Source organism: Gopherus evgoodei, chromosome 10, assembly GCF_007399415.2.
Source record: "Gopherus evgoodei ecotype Sinaloan lineage chromosome 10, rGopEvg1_v1.p, whole genome shotgun sequence".
NCBI lineage: Eukaryota > Metazoa > Chordata > Testudines > Testudinidae > Gopherus > Gopherus evgoodei.
In genome coordinates, this window is record NC_044331.1 from 16,412,025 (window position 1) to 16,438,866 (window position 26,842).

At 42.2% G+C, this 26,842-nt stretch overlaps 2 protein-coding genes across 2 annotated transcripts in view; one reads left to right on the forward strand and one right to left on the reverse strand.

Annotated features, from left to right (window-relative positions):
• MTHFS (methenyltetrahydrofolate synthetase) overlaps nucleotides 1-21,508 on the reverse strand; it is a 77,084-nt gene extending 55,576 nt beyond the window's left edge. Inside the window, exons 1-2 of the mRNA XM_030577829.1 lie at nucleotides 21,406-21,508; nucleotides 20,611-20,763 (exon numbers count right to left, since the gene is read on the reverse strand). The gene's annotated coding sequence lies outside the window, so the exon portion shown is untranslated. The remainder of the gene's footprint in view (nucleotides 1-20,610; nucleotides 20,764-21,405) is intronic.
• A 127-nt stretch (nucleotides 21,509-21,635) lies between these two features.
• The window catches only part of ZFAND6 (zinc finger AN1-type containing 6), a 52,351-nt gene continuing 47,144 nt past the window's right edge, over nucleotides 21,636-26,842 (forward strand). The window contains exon 1 of the mRNA XM_030577831.1: nucleotides 21,636-21,715. The gene's annotated coding sequence lies outside the window, so the exon portion shown is untranslated. The remainder of the gene's footprint in view (nucleotides 21,716-26,842) is intronic.

A 26,842-nucleotide genomic window follows, 5' to 3' on the forward strand; every position in this document is an offset into this window, starting at 1 on the left:
CAGACGGCTGGATGTTTGAGGGAGGAGAAGAGGAGGAATGGAAAATTACAATAGAAACATAGGAGTAACAAGAGGGAAAACAGTGGCGGAACCTGCTCCATATCTTAGATGTCTATGCGCAAATGCACCAAAATATCTGTTGGGAAAATAACACAAAACACAGTATGTCCAATAAGTTCTTGGAATGTGGTGGGGACAACTTGTTTCAGGTGGTGGAGAAAGTAACCAGGGAAGGGTGCAGTCATTTTAGACTGGATTTTGACTAACAGAGAAGTGATTAGTTGTGAAACTCAAGGTGGAAGGAAACTTGAGTGAAAGTGATCATGAAACAATAGGCTTCATGATTATCTAAGGCAAGGAAGGAGTGAAAGCAGAAGAGTAAGGACAAGGGAATTTAAAAAAGCCTACTTTAACAAACTTGGAGTAGTTTGGGTAGGTAAAGCCCATGGGAAGAAAATCTAAGGGAAACAGGAGTTTAGGAGAAATGGCAGTTTCTCGAAGAGACAATATTAGAGGCATAACAGCAAACTAACTGGTTGCAAAGGAAAGATGAAGAATAGCAAGAAACCGATATGACTACATCAGGAGCTCTTGAATGCCCTGAAAATCAAAAGGGAATGTTTTAAAAAGTGGAAAGATGGACAAATTGCTAAGGATGAGTACAAAAAAAAAATAGCACAAGCATGTAGGGACAAAATCAGAAAGGTTAAAGCACAACATGAATTATACCTAGCTAGAGACATAAAAGGCAATAAGAAGAGGTTCTATAAATACATTAGGAACAAGAGAAAGATGAATGAAAGTGTAGGTCCGCTACTTAGCAGGGAAGGAGAGCTAATAAAAGATGACACCAAGAAGGCTGAGGCGTTTAATGACTATTTTGCTTCAGTCTTCTCTTAAAATGTTAATTGTGAATGGATACTTAAAACAATTAATATTAACAAGAAGCAGAAAAGAACACAAGTCAGAATATGGAAAGAACAGGTTAAAGAATATTTAGGTAACTTAGATGTATTCAAGTTGGCATGGCCTGATGAAATTCATCCTAAGGTATTTAAGGAACTAGCTGAACCAATCTCAAAAACATTAGTGATTATCTTCAAGAACTCACGGAGGATGGGTGAGGTCCTAGAGGAGTGGAGAAGGGAAAGCATAGTACATATATTTCAAAAGGGGAACAAAGATAATCGAGGGAATTGTAGACCAGTCAGCCTAACTTTGAAATCTGGAAAGATAACGGAGCAAATTATTAAACAACCAATTTGTAAGCACCTTGTAATACAGTGATAAGTAATAGCCAATACAGATATGTCAAGAACAAAGCATGCCAAACCTACCTAAGATAAGGAGACTGGCCTAGCAGATGTGGTATGCATGAGGTATACAAGGTGGCTATTACTAATATGCAACTGGTTACTCTGCAAAGGAAATCTTGCTCTTTTGATTGTGATGCATTCATTCTCTGCAAATACAGAGCTGTACATCAACAATCTGTCTGATCGTCAGACCCAGCTCAGCCTTCATCTGAGTCCAAAGAAATATCTCTAAGCATTCCTTGTTCCTTACTCCCTGCAAATTTGAGACCTAGTCCTGCAATCCCATACATACCCAACTAGACCTGACTCATGTGACAATTCCCACTGACCTCAAAGGGTTCTTCTACACTACAGTAAAGGACCCGTTCAGGTGACTCACGCTCATGGGGCTTGGGCTACAGGGCTAACAATTGCCCATAGACATTTGGGCTGAGGCTGGAGCCCAGGCTTTAAAACCCCATTGGAGTGGAGGGTCTCAACCTGAGCCCCAGTCTGTTGACTGAGGCTCTGAGACTTGGTGGTGTGGGTTTTTTATTGCAGTGTAGACATAGACAAGGAGTCTTCTTCTTGCAGGGTGAGTAAGGGATTGCAGCAGCAGGTCCTTATGTCATCCTCTGCATTTAAAACAAATATATAAGTATCGCTACCATATTCTAAGAAAAATCGATCTGGTTAAGAATCCAGAGGTCCACACTGGAGAAGTTTTTTAGCTGTGACAAAGATCTTCCATCATTTTAACAGGGTAGGCTAGCAGTCTGGGTGGACAAACATTTTACAACCCAGTAACACTTAGTGTGGTGCTGCCATGAAGAGTTTCTCTGTAAAACTGTCATTGTCTGGCTGTAGGTTTATTATCAGATAAAATGTCCTCAGTTTACAAGGAGAATTTTTTTCTAACTGCCAGCCATGCAAATGGCTTGTGCACTCAGTGCCCGATTTCCATTGACTTACACCTTGTGCAAAGTAGGTGTAAAATGTTATAATCCTGATTTTGTAGTGTTTTACATCCACTTTGCACTCACATTGCCCAGGTGTAAATGTCTACACATTAGACACTTGCAAGGCAGGAATCAGGCTCTGAGAGTCAAGCTGGGTTCTTTACTTTTCATTCGTCATTACCAGTAATAGATTTTTAAGGCCAGATCATCTCATTTGATCTCCTGCATAACACAGGCTATAAAATTTCACTCTCTAACTCCTGCTTCTAGCCCATAATTTCTGGCTGAGTCAGGTTTCACAAACCAAATGAGGCTTGTTGTATTAATTTAAATGGAATAAATGGGCCAAAGGTGTTAGCATAACCCAGTCACTGTCCAACATTAAACAGCGTTAAATAAGGTTTGTTATACAGAGACCTCAGCCTGCTTAGTACCCTGGCAAACACGCCACTAACAATCCTTTTAGCCTTGTAATAAAGATACAGAAAAACAGGAAAATAATTTGAAATGTAAAGTAGTAAGTAAGGGTTTAATTTTAACAAGATTTCTGGTTTCTGTGCCCATTAGCTGGAGAGAATTTAAGAAGGAAAATCTCCCTTGCTTGACAGTCTCTTAGATGGTAATAACGGTCCTTTTGGGGACAAGAAGGAGTCAGTTGAGATGGGCTGGAGCTGTGGTTGTTGCTGCTGAAGTCTGATCCCCTTTCATCCTGAGTGGTATTTGAGATTCAGCTGGAGCTGGTAGGGGTGGCAGTGTTATCTGGGTCTCTGTCTCATACTAGTGAGGCTATTCCTCAGGATTAGGATGAAGAAGATCATGGACCGTAGGAGATGGTAGGTGTGGCAGCCATGATGGTGTAGCCCAGTCCAGTAGCCTCTCTGCTCTTCCATATTCTCCCTCCAAAGTCTTTCTTTAAGGACCCAGGAAGGGAGTGATGGGCGGACTAGCCCATTCCTTCATTATTTTGTCCACCAATTAGGCCTAATATCTAAGACACCAGTTTTGATTAATTCATTTCTAGTTGCACATCTTCTGTTTTTACTAACCATGATTTTAACGTAGTCCTTCAACCATATCAGTAGGTCTTTTTGTTTAGACTAATTTAGTTTTTCTGTCTCCTTGTCACAGGGTCCACTTGCTCCACCGAGTCCTCCAGCACCTCTGCCCCCAGGGTCTGAGTCCCCACTGTTTTGTGGTTCAGCTCAGTGTTAGTTTCTGCATTAATTACTTTCCTTCCTGGAGTCTCTCTCCTTCTCCCCCCGACCCAGCCCCTGCGTTTCATCTCACTTCTTACCTGCCTCTTGGGCTTCTCCACCATTCTGTTGGGCTCCTTACAGGCCTCTGACTCTTCTTTTCTCCCTTGACTTGGACCCTTGTGCTTTTCCTGGATCTCTCTTTTCCCTGTGGGGATAATGTCTATTTATATGGCCCTTTCCCCCATATCCAAAGCAGGTCCTCCTCTGACCCAATTGCTTATTGAGTGGGACTCTCTGGGCCCTTGTCTCAGTCCTTGCCTCCTGGGAAGGCTCTTTCCTTCCCTTTTCAGGTGCTCCCTGCTCCCACAGCTGTAGCCCCTTTGGGACTGGCTCTCTGCCCTCCTAGTCCCAGAGCACTTTTCCCATTCCTGGTTCTTACGTCTCCTGCTGCTTCTTTCCTGCAGGATTCTGTACAGCTGCTGCTGTTGACCAGCTACCTACACCATACAGTTTTGCAAATACACATGGGATTCCCACAGTCTCTGATGGTTCTCTGATATCTGTCTCCAAAAGGCACAGACCCACCCCTGTTGGTTCTCCACTCCCCTCTGTGGGAGCAACAACTCTGGCATCCACCTTAGTAGGAGACAACTTCCCTCCCTGTCCTGGAGGCATTTCCATTTTCATCTTCCCTTAGGGGCTCCTTCTTTATTATGGCCCTCTGCATCAGGGTTCAACCTCCCCTTGTATCAGGGGCAACCATGTGTCTGTTTCTTTACCACTTGTGACAGGCTGCTCCAATCATCTCTGGGATGGCCCCTCCTCCTGGTCGCTCTGAGGATGAGCCCTTGAGGTGGACACCCCCTCCCATGGTTTGCATGCCATCTCTCTGACTCTGGTCTGCAGCTCCTCTCACTCCAGGACCTTCAGCATCTCCTTTGCCTTCCAGCTAAGTCACTCAGCATTCCCTCTTCATGGGTACAGTCTATCAGCAGTCCTAGGCAGTCTTCCCATTCACTATCTCATTTCTATGCCACACCTTCAGTGGCTGGTAGGGGAACCCAGGCCCACCCTCTTCTCCAGGGTCCAGTCCAGGGACCCTCAGCTTAGCAGTTCTGGGCTTCCTTGCTCTAACCTCACTGCTCCATCCCTGTCTCTCTCTGGATGTACCAGCTCCAAACCTTCCTCTCACTTCTCAGGGAGTAATTATTGTTTGCCTTCCTGCAGCCTTTCCCAGCAGCTCCCTTCTGCTCTCAGCTTCTGGGCTTTATAGGCCCCACTTATTCCTGCCCCATTGAGCCTCATTTAATCAACTTCCAGCTCCCTGGCTCATCCTCCAAGTGCAGCATGGGCAGTTAATTGGCCAACCTGGCTACCTCAACCCCTTCTAATCCTGTGTAGGGTGGACACCCCATCACATTCCTTTTCCCCAACAACATTTGTTATTATACATTATTGCGACATCTTATGAATTTACACATCGTTTTCACTTTGAATCTTACAACTGGGGTAAATTTTTAGGCCAAATTATTACAACAGACCCTCACTGACAACTGTGCAATCTCATTCTTCTTTGGCAAGTGTCACAAATTAGAATTCAGTAATCATATCTTTGGATATGGCTGACCTGTGCTGGACACAAGTCTCAAGGCAGAGGAGAGGATGATTGTACGCTACCTTTGCATTCTCCCTCCTGATCCAATGTGAATAAGGGCAGCAGCATCTGTCCCTAAGTATCTGAGACTCATTAAGGGTTTGGTCTGCATCACTGAAGTCAATGAACATTTTGTGCTTGGCTGACTTCAATAGTGTCAGAACAAGGGTTATAGCAAGGAAATTCACTATAAAAGCTAAAATCCCTGTCCTTTACTCCAGCCCTTCACCATTTGCATGCTTGTTTGACTTGCAATGTGATATTAAGATATTCTATAACCTCTCACTCTGAATAACAGCTTTGGGGCATTTAGTCAGATTCCTAAACTACTTTTAATATAGTTTTATGGTTTCGATTACTTGTAGGATATATATACATTATAGTTAGAGGAAAAAGGAAGAATGCTGACTCTGTATAGGCCACAGCTCTTGGTCATGGATGATCTGATGGTATCAGGAAGCATTTCCTAAGGAATTTGTTCAGAGTTATCTTGAAACAAACAGCTGAATTATCAACCTAGGAAGTGCTGATCAATAACAATCAATTCTGGCTATTATTATGCTGGTAATTTGGTTCCATTATCCCTTTGACATGAAGTCATGATTTTTTTCTAACTTAATGAACTAGCACATTTTTCTTTAGTGCCAACAATGGGAGATCAGGACCACTAGCTCCCAGGTGATAAAAAGACCAAGCAGCTTTACAGTCTGTTTATCCCTGGAAGAGGGAAAATCTATTAAGGGATAAAATTTCAGTGCAGGGGTTAGCTACACATCTCTTGGCAATGTTAATGGGGCTCTCACTACAAAATTCATGTGCACCATGCTAAACACTTTTGCCTGATGATCTTTGTTAAACACAGGAAAAACAAACACAATTTAAACTGGAGTCCATGCTTGACATTCCCTGATTCAATTATAAAATGAATCTGGATTAATCATCTGGGGCCAGCTCCTTGGTACAGCCGAAGGTCACACTGCTCAAGTCTAGGTGAGTGAGTTGCACAGGTAGTATAAAACTCACCTTTGCTCTTTCCCATTCCTGGATCTGTGCAGGGCTGGTCCCAAGGCAGAACTTAGAGCAGCCCTAAATTACTCAGTAAAACAGTAGCAATAGACTAATGATGTATTTCAGTCATGACAGCATCACATATTCTACTGTATTTAGGAAACATTAGCTCTGTCTTAGATGTACAATATTTTCACTACAACTCAAACATCAGCAAGGTGCCCACATTACACTGACCAGGTACTGCTCTGTTGCTGCCTGTCATGCTCATTACAGGTGAAGGTACCTTGCTTTGTAAAATTTTCTGCAACCATATCTGATTAAGCTGTGAAATCTTCAGATCTCGTAAGCTAATTGGACTTCATTGGGGCTTGAACGGGAGACTCCCAAAGGAAAATACAGGAAGTGGTGCATTTTACTCTGTGAGTGGCATCCCTCCTCTGAATCAGAATGGTGTGAAATCAATGCCTTGATCACTGTGATGGTGAGGAGAATTAAGCTTGTGGAAGTCCCATCTTTCAAATAAGCTATGGAACTTGGTCCATGAATACTTTGTGACTTTTTTTTTTCAAGAATAAGCCTGATAACACTCATGTCCTGCCCAAATCCTAGTGAGGATAATTATACTATAGTCTGCCAATCTAAAATTCCCTGTAGTTTCAAATAGCTACATTGTTCTTTGCTTCCTTTCCTAACTATATTTTTGTAACACTGGTAGTGCAGAGCAGTCACCAGCTTTCCTTGCCATCATCAGTTACTTTTCAATGTGAGTAGCGTGACCCCATTATCAATCTACACAGAACCTTGGGATCATTCAGGACAGATGGTACCATATAAATGTAAGGGATTCTTTAAAAACCTATTGTAAACACTTTTAGCATATAGCCATAAAAATAGTCTGATTGTTTTATCTGGCAATAATCCCATTCCTTTGTCCATGATACATCACTTGGCTTTTGTCCTCATAGACTAACCACTTGGGAGCTGGATTATTGGGTCATAAAATAGCACAATGGCAAAATTATGAAGGAAAACAATAATATGTTTTATGTCACTGTAATTTATAGCTGCATAATAAAAGAGGGGAAAACGAAATTCCTGAGCCAGTAAGTATAAAGGTGAGAGTTTTATTGTGGCTGTAAGTTCTGAAATGTGTATTTAATACAGAATCATCTTTAACCACCGGGCATGCTTTTTGTGTACTAGTGTAATGAAAATAAACGTGAACAAGATTTCAGTGGTGCTAAGAAAATATAGCAAGCCAATGTTTTTGTCAAGGTCGCCAGCCAGAGGAAAGTAATGCAAAACATCCTTAGTTAAAAGCAAAAATCTAAGGGCTGCAAAGAGTGATGGGGGTGCAAATAAAACACTGGCCCAAATTGTTCTCTATTCTAGTTTCCTTGAAGTCAAAGGAGTTGGCTTGGATATTAATTTGGCTCAGTATATTTAAGGGGACCCTGCCAAGACAAGAACTTATATATATTGAAATAATAATGATACCCAGCTCTTATATAGCACATTTCATTAGTAGATCTCAAAGTGTTTTACAAATAAGGTCAGTATCATTGTCCCCATTTTACAGAGTGGGAAACTGAGGCATGGAGCAGTAAAGTGCCTGGCCCCAAAAGTGTGTTTATATGTAATACTAATTAGAACTGGCCAAATAAAAAAATTTTATATTCACATGTATTTGTCAAATAATTCCCCTCAGCTGCCTACAAATCTGACTGAATTTAGAAATATATATTTTGATAAATGATTTGATTTAAAATGGAGACATTCACACAGTAATGCCTTTGTTGAATGACATTCTATCAGGCGCAATAAATAATAATAATATAACACTTGGTGCTCATGCAATGTGTAGTTCCATTAAAGGCCCTCAGAAATCTTTACAAACACTGAGGGTTACACTGAGCTCTGAGGCAAAGCTCAAAGTCACTGCCCTGCCCCAGGAGTGCCCTCACAAAGGAATTCACAGTCATTCTTCCCCTTCTCCACTCTTGCTCCTGAGAAATAAGTTAGGACAAAGGTGCTGCTTACTACCCCCTCCCACATGGCCTGCTACTGTGGGCAGTGCACGTCTGAGCCTGCATGTGGAATTAAAGCACCATCCATTTTTCACCCCATCCTCGCCCAGTTGCTCATAGTGGGGCTCAACCAGAGGGCAAGGGCTGTGTTCTGTACCAGGCCCAGACCCGGTATGGAAAGGGCAGGGATGGGGGAAGTGAGGGCTTAATCCTTCTCACTCCCTTTCTTGGGTTAGTAAAACAAGGACACGGTCTAGGCCTAATTAATTAAACCTCAGGACATTTCTGTGTTGTTTGTCCTCTTTCTACAGATGGGCAAACAGAGCACAAGATCAGTGTTTGATCACCTTGTATGTACTGAGTAGTACCTTACTCCTCCAGCAGAGAGATTGATTTCAGTGGGGCTGTTCATGGAGTAAAGTGCTACTCAACATGAGTAAAAGGGGAAGAGAATCTGACCCTAAAAGTCCACTCTAATGTCTGCTGAAGTGAGTTGGATCAGGCTTAAGGGGGTGAGCTAGTGGCAGGATCAAGACTGTCATGAGAATCCTCGATTGCCAGTCCTATGGTACAATCATTAGAGCACACTCCCTCCCACTAGCCCAGAATCGCTCCCTCGGCCCATTCCCAATAAGATTTTATCAGCCTGGAAGTAATGTTTGGAGAATCTAGTTTACTTCTCACCATTCATGCTGCAGTACTGCCAGGGCCGGCTCCAGGTGTTTTGCAGCTGCAAGCAGCCAAAAAAAAAAAAAAAAAAAAAAAGCTGGGATCGTCATCGCGATCTGCGGCAATTCAGCAGGAGGTCATTCGCGGGAGTGAAGGGTCCTCTGCCGAATTGCCGCTGAATACCTTAAAGTGCCACCCCGCTCCAGAGTTGCCGCCCCAAGCACCTGCTTGATAAGCTAGTGCCTGGAGCTGGCCCTGAGTACTGCCAGCTCCCAGCATTGCAAATATGTCAGTGCCCCCGCCCCCAAATCGTGAGATTGTTTTAAAGTAATAAAATTTGGATACTTCATATTTGCCTTCTGATTTCTGAGTCTTTAGAGTGCACTTGCTTCACATTTTCAAACTTTTCTCTGCAACCATAGGGGCTAGAAGCTTAAAAATATATGTAAATGAAAGCTGAAATTCTCATGTAAAAATCCCTTGGTTCCAGCACTTGGGGCTTGAGGAAAAACACCAAATATTGGGAGATTCATAATAGAATCGCAAGACTTGACAACACTGATGCTGTCACTGAATTGAGACGGGTAACTTCCCCTTCCCATTTAAAGCGAGTTTCACTTTTCAGATTTATATATCTGTGCCTCTGTGTTTGGGTTTCCAAAACCATCGAAGTAAGTTTTAATCCAAAAATATAGACCATTTTCCTTGACATTTTTTTCAGTTGCGTAAATATTTCTGTTCATGTTGGGTGAAATTCAGAAATGTGCAGAGGCCAGCCGTAGGCTGGAAGAACTACCTCAAGAGGACAACACAACTGGGTCAGCTTCCTGGCCTTGGCTTGGGAGGTATTGATTTCAACTTTCCAACTGCCCTGCACTCCACCTGCATACAGCCTGGTTAATTGGGTCTTTTGCCATTCGTCAATTTCACTCATTAAATTTTGGAATTATTCCCCTTCCTCTTTTCTTTTTTGAACCTCATTTTTGAACCCAACACAATTTATTGAGCAAGGCACTAAATGGCCTGGGCCTAAGGTACTTAAATCCAGGACGAAGGCTCCGGCTGACAACTCTGTTCCTCTGGCACAATGGATCTCTCTACAGTAAGGATAATGCTTGCCTGTGTAGGAGGCAGAACTTTGTTGGGTGTCCCTGACTGTGGAAGGAACTCTCCCAGGAACTGAGGACCATCACAAACCTCACCATATTCCATGACGTGTGCAAGGTGCACTTCTTTGACCTGCCTTCCACAATATAAACACAGAAGAGCATATACATTTTTAAAAAACCCAACAAAACACTCCACTGCACACACAATTCTTCCCCAGGGGAGAGGATGAGAGAACAAACTACATGTGACAGATATTAGTCATGCACTGCTGGAAGACACCCAGATACTACAATGATGAGCAACATATAAAAACCTATGCAGAAAACAGCCTTGCCAACTCTCACCATTTTATTGCCAACTCTTGCTGTGATTTTTGTTTGTTTGTTTGTTTTTCTTAAAGCTCCTATTTCTGGAATCATATTATTATTCAAGAATCTCAGCTTAAAAAAAAAATTCTAGCTTTCATGCTTGTAGAAAAAGGTTAGAAAATGTGACTCAAAAACCAGAAGCAAAATAAAAAGACCCTCAAACTGTACTATTTTTAAAATAATTTGTAAGCCAATCACATGGTTTTTGAGGCCTGACTCATTATTTTTGTATCCTTGGTGTCAGCAATCACGCAGTTTCCCTTTAACATCTGTGTTTATGCTTGTGTAGCTTGGCTTACAACTCCTGCAATAAAACTACCATCATTATTCAGATATATTAAACTTTGTTTATCTTTCTTCTAGTTCTCGAATCACTAACTGGAGAGATAATGCTTTGCAAGGCAATTTCTCAGACAGAGCAAGATTAAAACATGGAATATATTTCCTGGAGAAAAAAATATTTACATACTATCTACTGCACAAATGAAAAAGGGATGAAAGCTTAAACACATCCTGTTCTGAGTCCTCGCTACTCATAAAATAAAGTACACCTCTACCCCGATATAACACTGTCCTCAGGCACCAAAAAATCTTACCGTGTTATAGGTGAAACCACATTATATTGAACTTGCTTTGATCTGCTGGAGTGTGCAGCCCCGCCCCCCCGGAGCGCTGCTTTACCGTGTTATATCCGAATTCATGTTATATCGGGTTGCGGGGTAGAGGTGTATGTGTTTGGTTTTTCTTCCTTGAAAGCAGAAAAATTGTTGGAAGACAAGGATTCAAAACAGGGGAGGGGAACTCACTGAGTGAGTTGTGGGGAAAACGTTCGTCATTCCTCTACTGTACATAATGTCTCGCTTCTATGAGGCTGTTGTACTGCAGGCCAAACATAATAACATGATGATGAATAAAATATTAAATACTGCTGAGTCTTTTATAGGGACTTTTTTATAGTTCTGTTTGGTATAGCAGCATTCTTCTACGTACCCTGACACTCTGGCAGCTACATGGGAAAGCATCAATTCAGTAGTATACATTTTTGCAATAAACAAATACACAGTCACCTAGAGTAATTCAGCAGTAACTAAGGACTGTCAGAGCCTGGAGACTTTTTTCTCTGTAAATAAATGTTCATTGTGTTGTCCATCCAGATGTGTCCACAGCTATTACCCTGCCAACTTTCTGGAATACATTTTAAAAGTGATAAAATCTGTGTGTACATCACATTTCATCCTCTTTTGGGAAATGAGGATGTTGTTGATCTGGTAAACCTGGAAACTGCTGATCAGACTGATATGACATTCAGACCAGCCATAGAAAGACTTGAATGCCAATGTGGAACCAGTAGCGCACAACAAGACAGATCACCAGAACAACCCACTGACTGCTGAGGTCGTCCAACTAGAGAGAGAAGAGTCCCACAGATACTGACATATGAACATTTAGGGACACCTATTAATCAATATCTAAATCTAACTTTTGAACTGGTGGATTGACTTCATATTTGTCCTTTGATCTGTCAAGTGCCTATTCCTGTACTTTATCCTGCATTCTGTCCAAGTCTGAAGTAATATTGGTAAATGAAGGGTTATATAGTTCTGGATAGTTTGTAATTATGTTAATTTACTACATTTTCTAAATAGCTTTTCGTACGCCCAGTGACTTGAAGTTACATAGTTAAAATATTGATCATATAGGAAATGTTATTTCATAAGATAAGAAAGATTATCTTTGGGGATTTACGGAGTTTAGAACTGACTCTTTAGTTGGATAGTAGAACTAAAATTGCCACAGAAACTGTCAGCTTCATATGAAATAAACTGAAGAGAGATTTAGAAGCTTCCACCATCAGTAAATTCTGACAGAGGAAAGACCCAAAGACTCGAGGACCACTGTTATAAGCTTTGGAACTCATGGATGACTGCTAATAAGTCAAATAGATGAGCTGTGTGCTATATTTTGTTAATAGAAATGTCAGGTCACCATTACATTTATGAGGGGGGAGCGTACAGCTCATAACAGAATATCAGATTTAGATTGACCTGTGCCCTGTCTCTTTAAGAATTGAAAGTCTGCTGAAAGGCTCAAAGGAGATAGCTCTGGTTTCAGCAACAGATTTGTGTGTATTCTAAAAGGACTAAGCAGCAATGGGGCTTGTGCAAGATGTAGTTGTTTGAATTTTATGATAATTTAATAACACAGCAGTTTTAAAACTGTTCTTGGTCTGGGAGGGAACACTAACATAATTTATTTACTTTAATTTATTGGATTGTGTGTGCCACTCAGCATCTCACAACACACCTGTGAGGCTAGGAAATATTATTACCTCTGTGGCAAAGAGAAATTAAGTGATTTGCCCAAGTTCACGCAGAAATTCTGCGCCAGAGCCGGAGGGAAAAATCCAGATTTCTTAGGTTCCAGTTTATTGCCTAAATGGCAAGACCATCCTTTTTCTATACCAGTGGAAAAGAGTTTATACAGGTTGTATTGTATGTGTATTTCAAGTGTCCTGGGGAAACATTATTACATATTCTATATAGAGAAGACATAATTCTTCTTAGATCTAATTAAACTTAGACATGGACTAGTACAAGGACCATCAGTTTTTATGGTTCTCTCTGATATAACATGACTAAATATTGATTTTTTTTACTACACAAAGCCCTACTCTTAATGCACAGCTTGCTATTTTATGGGTTTATATTACTCCCCACTCCTTTCTTCCATGATCCAATATGTGCAACTGTATAATTAGATACTTCAGCAAATTAACAGCAATGATACCAATCACTATATATAGAATTTCTGGGTTTTTTACAGTCTCACAGTGTGTGTACATATCTAGCTAGCTAGCTACACATACACACACATACACTACTCTGCACAGGTAGCGAGTGAAAAATAGGGAAGATGAGCACTACTATGCAGTTCTGAGCAGGGCCAGCTCCAGCTTTTTTGCCACCCATGAGGCAAAGAAAAAAAAAAACAAAAAAGAAAAGCCTGATTGAGCTGCTGCCGAAGTGCCTCCAAAGAGGAAGTGAGGCACTGAAGGGCCCACCACCGAATTGCTGCTGCAGAGCCAGACATGCCACCCCAACAACGGACAGATTGCCGCTCCTTTCTATTGGCCGCCCCAGGCACCTGCTTCCTTCGCTGGTGCTTGGAGTCGGCCCTGGTTCTGAGAGGAAAGTATTATAGAGGAGAGTAATGTATACTGCAAAGCATATTTTATTAAATAATATTAGGGTTGTAATATTTCCAAAAAACTTGATGTACTTAGATATCCCAAAGTTCCTTCTGACTGAATGGGATAGATACTCTGGAATCTATGAGTTCTTCATTTAAGGTACACTGACCCCAGTAGTAAAAAGATGTAACTTCCAGAAAAATTGAAGTGACCATTGGTTAAGAAAATGACAATCACCGTGTGAAGGTGTGTGCATGAACTATGTGCCTGATAACTATTCTTATGCTATAAAATTTGCCACTTACAATTGTCACTCTACTAATCGGCAGTTTCCCAAAGCAGGGAAACTTTAGTAAGCCCATAAAATGTGCCCAGGCTTAGATCAAAGGGCTCCTACTATGCAAATCAAAAAAGCCCTAGAACAGTACATTCCTGTTCAAGATTGCCAGCCAAATGAAAGATTGGGAGGACATAATTATTCATCCACAGTCTCCAAAGATTTTTAAATTAAGGGATAAAGATGTGACCCTATATTAGTAAAGATAAACTTAATAAATAAAGAAAAAAGGAAAGAAAGATGGGGAAAATGGTCAGTGCAAACTGCAGAGGCACAAATATGCACTTGCAAAATGACTTCTGATAGAGCAAATCAGGAAACAACATATGCTGTTTAACACATGTGGGTTGTGTTACCATTTTGTTTATGTTCATATCCCTGTTTATACAGCACACATTTCAACAAATAGATCTGCCAAATGCAAATAACTGAAGGAGAATGAAGCAGAAGAAACAATAGGAGAGAAGTAAGGGAGATGTGGCTTATTGCTAATGTCAAATCCTGGTCATACTCTTGAGTAGAGGAGAAGATGAAAAGAGGTAGGGTAGAGGCAAGCTGGGAGAGAGGATTGACTTGTCTCTCTGATGTCATAGTCCGATTGCTTATCAGTTATGTCACAATCCCGCTGCTCAACAGTGAGTCGTTCATAGGGCAGCAGAAGAAAGGAGAGGAATGTGAAAAGTGGAGAGGGAGGAACGATGAAGAGGGGGAGGAAAAGAGGGGAAGGAAGGAGGAGCCAAAAAGGTCTAGCGTTCTAAGATGACTGACACACCTTATGAATCACTAGCTGTGCTATTTAGTGGTGGAGTTAAAACATTTCATTGAGTGGGATGTTACGGAGAAGCCTATCTTCTATCCTACAGTCTTCAGTGATCCTCTTCCATAGTCTTCCTCAACAGTTACTTATGACGATCAGCTTGGCATGTATTGTGGTGTAAGACTGGTAAGTGTTGTGATATATATTATTATATTTTTGCATATTGGGTGAGATTTTCAAAGGCATATAGGAGAGTTAGGCAGTTAACTGTGTTGCATTAGGATGTAGCTAACCCCCATGCAGGGCCTGATTCTCTGTTGTACCAAATTTCCACAAGGTGTAGCAGAGACAGGATGGGTACGAGGGTGCTCAGGGAGCCACTTATAGTTCTCTGATTCTCTGCCCAGCCATGGCCCTAGCACAGGTTAGAGAAGCCTGGCGGCTGTTCTCACCAGCCGGCAATGGTCCCCAAGTGACTGACCTCCAGCAGGGAATAAGCCATCCTCATCCCTGTCCTCCCTCTGCTTTCCCCACCCTCCGCCTTCTGCACTGGAGGCTGCAGGGAGGGTGCTGTAGGATCTATTATCCACCAGCAGGGGCAATAGGGCCAGATTCTGTGCCTCTTGCATTGTGGCTATAGCACACAGGTCCGTGTTGGTGGTAGAGGTAATGAATGGTGTAAGCCTTAGAGATCGTTGGATGAAAAGTGCTATTCACATCCACATATTGGTATTAATTTTCAAAATCCATGTATTTCTTTTCCGAGCCAGACAATCAGGGCAGCATTCCCCTCTGTCAGATCAACTATACACTTAAGGTATGTATAAGAAAACCCAAAACAGAAGGGATATGGCAAAATACATGGCAATTGATGGGAAAAAATACACCATCATCTGGGTATGTTAAAAGGCTTACCTCCAGACTTGCTAATGAGCACTCAGAAGGTCTCAGAAGCATTATAAATATCCATGGACCCATAGATATGTTCTGTTTTATGATTTTTCTCTAGTAATTCACTTTACCCCCCCATTCTTCCCCCTTCCCCCCGCAAAACCTGATAAATTGTTCATAGTGAAGATTAATTGGATTGCTTATGGAGACACTGATCAAATCTATTTTGCTGTAAAACTTTTTATTAATTGTTGTACATTTCAAGTCATTTCAAGCCTCAATATTTTCTCATGGGGAGGAATTCAGGCAGTATAATTCACAAAAAGTAGATAACCGCCTGGAGATGTTTGAAGAACAAATAGTTTACTTTGTGAGCAATCAGAGAGATGTTTTCGCCTGCCTAATGACCCAGTTTCATCATGAAGCTGGAGATTCTGACACAAGATATTCCCTCTGTAGCTGCAGCAGACTCTTCTGTCATTGACAAATAGTATTTTTGAAACAACAAGGTTAGAGGGACAGTCACAGAACAAATGAGGGACACAGATTTCCTGTGTGCCCTTGGGCAAGTCATGTAGAGACTTTGTGCTTCATTTACCCATCTGTAAAATGGGCATAATAGCAGTGCCCTGACTCACAGGGTTGAGGGAGGATAAATACATTAGCGATTGCGAGATGCTCAGATATTACCACAACAGGGGCCAGATAAGTACCTAGATAAGTGAGTAGGAATTTCCATTGAGGCCCACCCTTAGTGGGTTGACCCTTTTTGTTAACAAACTTGAGGCAAAATGTCATGACTATTAAAGTGAAATTATGTACAACAATAACTACCCTCATGTGAGCCAAGCTCCAACTGTCCCTATTGCTCTTGTGTCCTGCTGAGCTGCAATCTCAGAGCCTGTCCAACCTGTTGTATACACCAAGTAGAGATGGCAAGCACTGAATAGACAATGACATGACTGCACATTCTGATAGCAGTATTGAATAGACCAATGTTTCTCAATGACCCATCTGTGGACTGGTACTGGTCCCTGAGATCTCTCTGACACAGTTTAGGAAGGCAGAAAATTGGTCCCCGGTATCAAAAAGGTTGAGAAAACACTGGAATACACAATGTTATGTATGGTAGATGATTACTCCATTTCATGGTAGCATTATATGGCTACATGAGGCAGGTCCAGAGACCGCTTTATGCTTACCAGATTTAGTAAGGAGCTGATTGTCTATATATGACATATGCTAAACACACAAGCATGCTTGCATTTTCAGGAAAACAATCAATGCTTTATATTCATATGACATAAAAGTCTCTCTTTCTGGTTAATAATAGTTTTAAAATTAAAACTGTTTGGAGAAAAGAAAAGAGCAGAAATGAAAGAGGCAAACTAGGAAGATGATAGCATGCAACAGGCTGAGACTGCAAATGAGTGTAACAGAAAAGCAAAACAGAAAGATCACTCAGCTGGAATGAGTGAATGACAAGGACAGAAGAGCGTGACAAGAAAGTCATGCAGCAGTGATTCAGGGAATCTAGACAGAAAGCTACCAGCTGATGATGCCCAGGAAAAGAATTACATCAGAGGAAGAGGGAAGGAAATCTAGTCAAGGCTCCATCTACCCTATAGAAAAACCATGTTTAAGCAACGAGACTCCAACATGCTCATCTCACATGCATCTATGTGTCCACATAGCATCATTTATCCTGATATATTTTTGTGCCAATTTTGTTGGCCAGTCCAAGGCTACCATATGGCCCACTGTGTTAGTGCATCCTGGGAAAATTTGTGCAAGTATCCCATAATGCCCCAGCTACTTGTGTCAGAGGGCACAGGATTTTAGATATTAATGGTATAGTGCAATCTATTTTGGGATAGCTTCCCATGCAGAGTTGGAAAGTAAAAGAACTGGTTACCCTAACTATTGTACACAGTCATAGCTGTATGGTTCTGTATGCTGATCAGAAGAAACATGTTGCAACCCAGTTGCAGCCTAATTGTGTTACAGCCCAGATAATGAACAGGTTCAAAATATGGTCCATCCACACAGTTAGGAATCATGGATTAATATTCTGTGAGTAGACACAAAAAACAAGGGGAATCAATTGTATCACAACCTAGTTGTAAAATCAGTTAAAGTGTGCAGTGTAATGTCTCATCTACACGTTAACTCCTCCCATGTTCAGGAAAGTTACAATATCGTAGTCTTCTGACAATGCTGAAATACAGTTGTGTCTTGCAGGATAGATGCGACAGCACTGTATTTTAACTGTGTTCCTTAATAGTGTTACAGCTCTTCAGAAGTTTGGGATTTCAGTCAATGCATATTAATACTGCAAGAGCAAATCATGTTTAACCATGCCAATGCGTTATTGTTTTTGTAACCAGCTCAACTCTGGAAAATAAGGAACAGTTGGCCCATTAGGGCCAGATCCTACTAGGTTCTAAACTCCTGCCAAGTGTTGGGGCTTTTTATTTCCATTGAAATTAATGGGAGACAAGGGCACTCATCACCCGGCAGCAGGCGCTTAGTGTCACACAGGATCATGACTTCTAGTCCTAATTCACTAATGGTATTGGTTCCCTCACAGCTTGTTCTAAAATCCAGACTGTGACTAAATCCTATCACAGGTCCTCAGCAGTTCTCCTGCTTTTGCTTTCTCCACAGAGCTCATGGAGGAGCATGCTCCACTCTTCCTTTTGAAAAATCAAACTTGCTACTTTACCTCATTCTTGGGAAAAATAATAAAAAAAAAAACAACAACTACTCACTTGATAATTTCCCATCTCATCTTCAGTCTCTTGTTCCTCCTCAGCAACGTTTTAGAGCAAATAGATTTCTCTTTCCACCAGCTGTTTCTGTTGAGCCTTTGAGACCCTTTCTCAGTATTGAGAGCAGAAGGCCCTTCTCCCAGTGTTTAACAATTTATTCTTTCCCCTGATCACAGATCCCTCTCTTTTCTCATCCTACTTGACTTCAGGGCAGTTTTTTATACTACTGATGGTGCTATCTTCCTTTAGTTCCTCCAGTGAGAAAATTGGGGTTTCCTCTCTTGCTTTCAATCTTCCTTCTTTAATCACACCTTTCCCATTTGTAGTGGACCAAGATTTACACCTAGCCTCTATCTCCTCCATTACTGAAAAACGCTTTCCTTGGGCCTCTTCTCCATATAACTTCTCCCTTGGGGACAATTCACTACTAGCTTCAAATGCAGGCAGTATCTATGAAGATGACGCACAACTGCACATCTTCTATTCTCTCTCTATTTTCCATTTAGCTGCCTGTCTTGGCTCTGTCAGCTCCTAGCTACATGATAACTTCCTGAGTCTGAATGTTTCAAGGAGGAAAGTCCATGAGTCTTTGTCTCGTGTTCCTGGCTCTGCTATCAGTATTACTGCCCTTAACTCACACATTTCTTCACTGTCAGAACAGTTCTCATTTTGGTGTGTATGCACTGAATGGTTGGGGACAAACTTGGTAAACAACTCCAGGAATGTGGCGTTCCACCCCTGAAAGTTCTGCATCATTCCAGGTTTCAGTGAATACCTACAGCGGCTGTCCAGTTTCATTCACTGCTACCTCATCATCTACTCCTCCTCACTATTCTCATTTTCCCTGCTGCATGACCAGTCACTGTGGTGGTTCTGCAAATACAAAAGAATCAGTCATCTTGTCTCTGAAATAGACACAAGAGCTCCACTAATCTGTTCAGCATCCATATTTCTGATGGCGAGATGGTGAAGAGATTGAAAACCTGAACGAAGGAGAGTGGATTGTGGGATGAACCAGAGAGAAACATGGGAATTTTAAAACTGGTATGAAAAAGAGAAGATTATGGGATGGAACAGAAGAAATGGTGGGAACTTGACTCAAACTCCCCCAGTTCCCTAAGTTGTGCTGGTATCCCATAGTACACCACAAAAATTTCCCACAAAGTAGTGTGCCGGTGGTTCAGGGGACCCTGTGATGCCAACGCACAATACCACATATCTTCTGCCAATACAACCTGGCACTGTGAGGTAGCACTGCACTAGCAAAGGCCGACAAATGTGAATGCACTCTACAGCTATTTTGGCAGATGCTTACCTGCAGACATTTTACCAAGAAAGCTTTCTAGTGTAGACATGGTTTCAGATACCATGCCCAGAAACCTAGAAATCATCATTCACAAATCATCTTCATGCAGAACCTTTTTCACTTTTTGAATCTCCTCTGTCTGTAAGTCTATTACTGGATCATCTGTACCTTGATTTTATCTCTTGTGAAATCTTGATTTATGTTCTGTTGCAATCCTCTCTTCATAGTGTTCCCAAATTCCTATTATCTAAACTCAGAAATTCTAAAATGCAGCAACCTGGCTAAACGTTCCCTCCAAGAACTGGAAACATGTCCTATCCATAATCACCTTCCCTGGCTTCCTCTCCATTTCTTAATCTACTTCAAAATTGTTCTTTCCCCCTCAAAAAAAACTCCCCATGGGCTCACTTTACCTAACTTCTCTGACCCATCATCCAGCTATTCTCCTGTGTGTACCTCCAATCTTGACCTCTTCCCCTCAACTTTCCACAGCTGAGGTTGCGTTTTTGCTTGTGCTGTTTCATCTATCTGGAATTCTCACCTCTCCTAGCTGCCTTCAAGCCACTGAGTCATTCATGCTCTTTAAATCTCATTTTAAAACCTTCCTTTGTGCTTTAATTTACAGCTGACTCTGTGCGGTTATGTGATACTGTGAACTGAAGACGCCAAATAAAAATCACTATATAAAAATAAGATGTGGTATATTGTCTCAGCTCTCCATGGGAAAATAAAACTGGTGTGACATATTGCACAGAACTACAAGATATTCAAAATCTGGAGCTGACTTTTTATAGGGGAAATAAAGTAGCTAAACTAAACTAAAAGCAAGTGACCACGAATGTATTTGATTAACGGACTGACATGACTATATACTTTTAATGTTCATAGAACAATAAAAAAGGCTACACAGTAAAATTTATCTCAGTTTAGTAAGCCAGAATCATTCTTGTAAATGCCAAACATCTTCCTATGCAGAAGTGGGTACAGTGGAGAGCTGAAAAGATGAAACTATGTAAAATCTTTGGAGCAGCAGTCAAATAAATAAATAATTAAATGGAAAAATACTTACAGATCATGCTGGTTTCAGTGAGCAAAATATTTTAATCAGACTGACTTCAAAGGGGATGCCACAGGAATTCTCTTCTCTCTCCACAGAGCGCTCAGCTGCAAAGTTGTTTGAATATAAGGTTGCATGCGTCAGTGATTTAGTTGTGAAATATTCCTGGAATGGGAAGAAGCCACACAAAGGTCTTGAAGCTCTGGTCCTAAGTAAATATTACTCAGGAAACTTGTAACAAACAATGACACAAACCACAGAAACAAACCTGCCACCCCTAATTTATGTGGAAGGTGGTTCCATCCCTTACTCTGGATCAAGGTAGCTTTTAAAGGGTGTGTTCTGCAATATGTAAGTTCCCTGACACATCTTTAAATAGAATGGCTTGTTTTTAAGTCTCCCCATTTAGATTGTCACTGTTGGAGGTAGAGCTCTGCAGAGAAATATATAGAGGAGGGAGCACTGGTGCCTTGGCTGAGGAGTTACTGAACATTAAATACATGGGGATGGGGGGGGGGGGACATTTCCCTGACCTATCAATACATTTTTGTCTTGTGTTATTATGATTCATGTTACAGTTGCCACAAAACTGCTTCCTATTTGACACTTTGCCCCTTTCCTTCTTCTTCCTCCTTAGCCCTCCTCCTCCATCTCCCCTTTCTCCTTCCTTCCTACCCATCACCCCTACCCCCCCGCCACCCTTTGCTCATCCCCGCTCTCCTTCCCAATCTCCTATCCCATCCTCTTCTCACCCACACTTGCCGCTCGCCTCCCCTAAGCTTCTCCCACGCTCTCCCGTTACCTCACCTACTGCCCTGCCCTGCCCCCTCTGCTCTGCCCCCCATCCCACGGCTGGGTCAGGGGGCTGCTGCGCGCTGGGGCGCTGTCCCTTTAAATCCCTCTCTGTCCAGCTCTGTGGTTCACGTCGCCGCCGTCCCCTGTAATAATTAGTTGCAGGAGCCAGTGCCACACTCCAGGCTCCGCCAATCAGCGCCCGCCCGCGTCACTCTCAGGGCAACGAAACAGGAAAAAAAAAGTTTAGTAAAGAGCGAGCGAGCGAGCGGGGCCAGCGGCGGCGGCCGGGCGGAGTGGGGGCTTCAGCGGGCCCTGGGGCCAGGTAAGAGCGGGTGCCAGGCTACGGGGGCCCGCTGGGCGGCTGTCTTGGAGGGGCAGCACCCCCAGCGTGGTGATGGGGGGCAGGCTCCCCCGCCCTCCGCACCGTGGCCTGGAGCATAAGGGGACCAGCAGCCCCGGCCGGGGGCGCCCTGACCGCAGATGTGGGGGCCCGGAGTGGGGGGGGCCCTGACCGTAGATGGGGGGGCCCGGAGTTGGGGGGGCTCTGACCGTAGATGGGGGAGGCCCGGAGTTGGGGGGGCCCTGACCGTAGATGGGGGGGGCTGACCGCAGGTGAGGGGGGGCCTGACCGCAGGTGAGGGGGCTCGGAGTGAGGGGGGGTTGACCGCAGAGGGGCCCGGAGTGAGGGGGTCCCCGGGAAGAGTAAAGGGAGACGAGGGGGTGGCTAAGGAGGGGCCCCCATGGGGAATACGGGGCAGGTGGGGCGCACCCCTCCCACACACAAACATGGGAAGTGAGTCTCACTCAAGGAAGCTGCTGTTCTCTTGCCCCCATCCCAGTCCTGGATGTTTGTTTGGATGAGTCAGGTGAGCGTCCAGGAAGGAGCATCTGGCGATGTGGCTCAGCCTCTAGGACTTCCTGTAATTTGTGGGGCACGGAGAGAGGGGAGTTGGACTCAGCCCATCGGGTACAGAGGGTTGAAGGAGTCAAAATTGAGTTACACACAGTGTGTTGTATTTAATTGTGGTTTCTCCCTTTTTTGGGTTGTTTCTTCTCCCCCCCCCCACTAATAGCATGAAAGCCCAAGGGAAACTTTATAAGGGTAGAATTTCTACTAGTGTCCTTCAGTGACAATTCCCCTTCCCTTGTTGTTACTCAACTTGTTTGCAGGTATCTTGGCTTCTGCTGTAGGGAGGCTGAATTTCAGAGGTGACAGGTTTCAAAGTGGTAGCCGTGTTAGTCTGTATCAGCAAAAACAACAAGGAGTCCTTGTGGCACCTTAGCGACTAAAAAATTTGTTTGGACATAATTGAATTGTCTCATTAGAATTGGTGTGTGTGTGCGCGTGCATTAGTTCGTTCCACTCCATGTATCTGATGAACTGGGTTCTAGCCCATGAAAGCTTATGCCCAAATAAATTTGTTAGTCTCTAAGGTGCCACAAGTACTTCTCATTGTTTTTTCAAAGGTGATGTGATTCTTCTGTTTTGTAGAGTGTTATGGGATCTTTCCAAGCAAAAGGTGCTATAAAGAGGTGGTCAGAATAGTTTGTTTAACCAATCCGAGATGCATTTTTGAGAGAATTGTCCTAAATTGTTTTTTCAACCAGCTCTTCTGTTATGTAAACACAGAGACTGCTGCTTCTGTTGTAAGGGTAAGGATTGAGTTTGTATGCTTGTGTGTTTTTATACAGCAGCCAGCGCTCCATTGGGGGTTAGGGCCTTAGGGCAGTACTATAATATAAATATTTAATACTAGGATGGCTTCAGTCCAGAACACCTGGCTGTTTTGGGAGCATGTGGATGAATTTTTGCTTACTGAACAATCTAAATTGTGGTACTAAGCTCCCAGTCGAACCAGTGTGTATGATTGACTTAGGATTTCATTTTAAAATATTATATTTTTTCTAGTCCTTACACTTGTGAAAATAACCTTCCCAATGTAACCTTGATGCAGTACTCGCTCTCCAGTCTCTGAAAAGCCTGAAATGCTAGGCGTGAGTGTTGTGAACATCTCCTTTTGTCTCAGTGGGTTGTTAACTCTGAAAGAATGACTTCTTACAGGTCAGCATTAATTATTTCACTGAACTGTTTTTACAGAAGCAGGCAGCGAATGTATTTATGTAATGACAGATACTCACCAGCAGTGGTAGTGGCAGAAGCGGCTGCACCTCTTTTTCCCAGGTTTTATGAACTTAGATGTGTCTTGCATAGTTGCACTGAGGTCCTTTCTCTCACTCTGTGTCTGCACTTGTTCTGTGACTGAAATCTGTGCCCAAAACGCCTGGGGGGAGTGGGTAGAGAATTTGGCTGGTGGGTTTTTTTTTTTTCATTCTGCTGAGGGTATATAATCTACTCTCAATTATTGTGTCAAACTTCTATTAACGTTAGTGTATTGAGGGTAGTATATATCCCGAACTTTATAGCCATGACCTTTAAAACTGAAATTCAGTCCTCTTCATTTCATCCAATTATTCCTTGTTATAGCCTCTGGTTCCACCTTAAATAATTCCTCTCTTGGTTTGTTTACACTCTTTGAATTCTAGATGGTTAATCATTCTCTCATTCCCTTAGATGATCAGCAGATTTACATGTATCTAGTCCTAAACTTTTCCTTAATTTCTTAACCATTTTCTTCAGGCTCCTTGATAACTTTTATCACGGCTCTTTGAATTCTCTCTAATCTATTGATATCTTTCTGTTACCCAGGTACATAGAAATGTACTTTGCACTAGAAACGATCTCCAATGTGTCATATAGAAGGGGATGGTCCCCTTCTATCTAGTCCAGGGATTCTCAAACTTAATTGCATTGCGACTCCCTTCTGACAACAAAAATTACTGGGTGGGGGGAATGAAGCCTGAGCCTGCCCGAGGCCTGCCACCCCGGGTGGAGGGGCGTGTGGGGCCAAAGCCTGAGCCCACTGCCCCTGGCAGGGGGCCCAAAACTGAAATCCAAGGGCTTCCGCCTCAGGCAGGAGCCCTGTAACCTGAGCCCTACCACGCAGGGCTGAAGCCCTCAGGCTTTGGCCTCTGGCAGCGGAGCTCAGGATTCAGCTTCAGCCGTGGACCCCAATAAGTCTTAAGCCAGTCCTAGCTACCCCATTAATATGGGGTGGTGACCCACTTTTGGGGCCTGACCCACAGTTTGAGAACCCCTGATCTGCCTTTTTGTTCTTCCCAAAGTGTCATTGTGTGGTATGTGTATAGTGTTATTGTTTTTTTTGCTATATATCACTGCAAGCTTATATCTGATTTGATATTTACTACCACCCCTCTATCACTATTGGTGTGACTTCTTTTCAGTTGTCTCCTTCACTACTGAATAGTTGTGATTTTTTTCTCCAACTTTTCTTTTCATTTTCTTTTCTTTTATTTATTTTTTAAAGAGAGAACTGAAACTATTTCCTGCATGTATTTATGTCTTTGGGTCCCTTTGTATTATTTTTATTTTTTTTATCTTCATAAGCAATTAGTTTGGTATATTATACATATGGAAATTGGCTTCCAGTTTGTCATATTGTTTTGCTCTTATAACTCAAGTGGTGTATGTTTGAAAATATAAGAACTTACGGTAGTTATAAATTCAGCATCTGACTACCTTAAACTCAAACAGTCTGCACAAAACCCCATACAAATAACTTACCACTCTCTTTTTAAAGTTATCAGTAGATGACAGAAATATTAACACAAGCTACTGAGAAGTTACTATGGTTACTGATTAGGGTACCTCCTGTTCCTGTGAAAATGTGTGCTTTCTTGTAGCAACTATATTAATCACTTCTCTTTAAAGAACCATAAGTATGCTTGGCAGCTAATTGGGATAAAGTTATATGCACCTGGATCTTGAGTAGCCTTTTGGAATCGGGTGTTGAACAAATTTTGGCTTGTTCTATATAGGCTTACTGGACATGCTTATTTCAGTTTAGCGAAAAGGGCTAACATGGATATACACATGTTCTTAGGCTATTGAATTCAGCAGGCTCAACCATACTGTAGGATGCTCCTGTCCCATCTGAGCGAGATGGCTGATGTCAAGGGAATGGTCTGGATCCTTCCACAGGGGCTGAAGCCAAAAGACATGATGTATGATGTCTACCACCAGAGCTTTCACTTGTATAGTTCTATAATAGTCACTACTCTTTCCTGGTCTTACTGAATATCATAATCCTTGGGAGTGATTGAGACTTCTTGAGTATTGGCTACATCTTTCTGACAATTGCAGCTTCAACTGTTTATCTTCACGAAATCTCTGTCACCTAGCATCTGGGTGTAAAACTGGCTGAAGCTACTCTGTCCTGTTTTGCTCCTAGGCAGAAGGAAGCACTGTGAGGTGCTTTCTGCCATGCTGACAATTTTGGAGTATTGGAGACTTTAAGGTATCTAATGTATAGGGTCCTTCAGGATATTTTTGTTGTGCTTTCCTGTAGCATCAGTCACAAAAACACATTTGACCTTCTATGGCTAACCAGGCATCTAAGGCCTTGCACTTTTATTATTTCCAGACTTGATTGTAGCAGTGCAATATGTCTTGGATTGAAAGCATCCAGAAAAGCACTAGAAAGACTCAGAGGGGTAGCCGTGTTAGTCTGGATCTGTAAAAAGCGACAGAGTTCTCATGCATCTGATGAAGTGGGTATTCGCCCATGAAAGCTTGTGCTCCAATACGTCTGCTAGTCTATAAGGTACCACAAGGCTTTGTCACTTTTTGCTAGAAAGATTGTGAGGTTACCAAGAGCACATCTGTATACCGCTCATTCTGCTGGCTTCCTGTTGAACAAATAGTCAGATTCCAGGTCTTGGTCCTAATCCTCTGGTTTTACCCTAGAATACGTGAAATACTGCTTAACCATCCAGGCGCTTGACTGCCATTGACAGTTTTGCTCCTTTTGAATAATGGAATTGTACATCACTAAGGAGAAGCTCATCTGCACAGGGAAGAGTTTGTTCTTGGTGGTGGAACTCACACCCACAGGATCAAAGGATGAACACTAACTTCAAAACTTTCAGCTGAAAATGCAAATCTCCATTCTTTGATCTTTCCACGCAGCTACTCATAACCTACTAGCATATCTGCAAACTGCAATCTCATGCAACTAACTCAGGGAGGAGCTGGTATACATAGAATACATCAGTGATGTAAATCAGTCTCTCTTTTGAGGATATGTCCAGATACTATGCCCTCACCATGGTATAAGAAAGTGAACAGAACAGTGTTTTTGGAATATACTTTTGAAACAATGATATGTATGTTCATGTAGTCATGGCACTAGTGTACATGTCAGTCATCTGTTGAGAGAGTGGCTATTTTTATAGAATAATTTAAAGTATTCAGAGCTCATCTGGTGATCAGTAGGTATACTATTTTCAAAATTATTAAGAATAGTAAAGTTTTTGTATATAGCAACTTCAAAAGCATAATTACTGTTTGTGTAAATATTCATAAATTTTA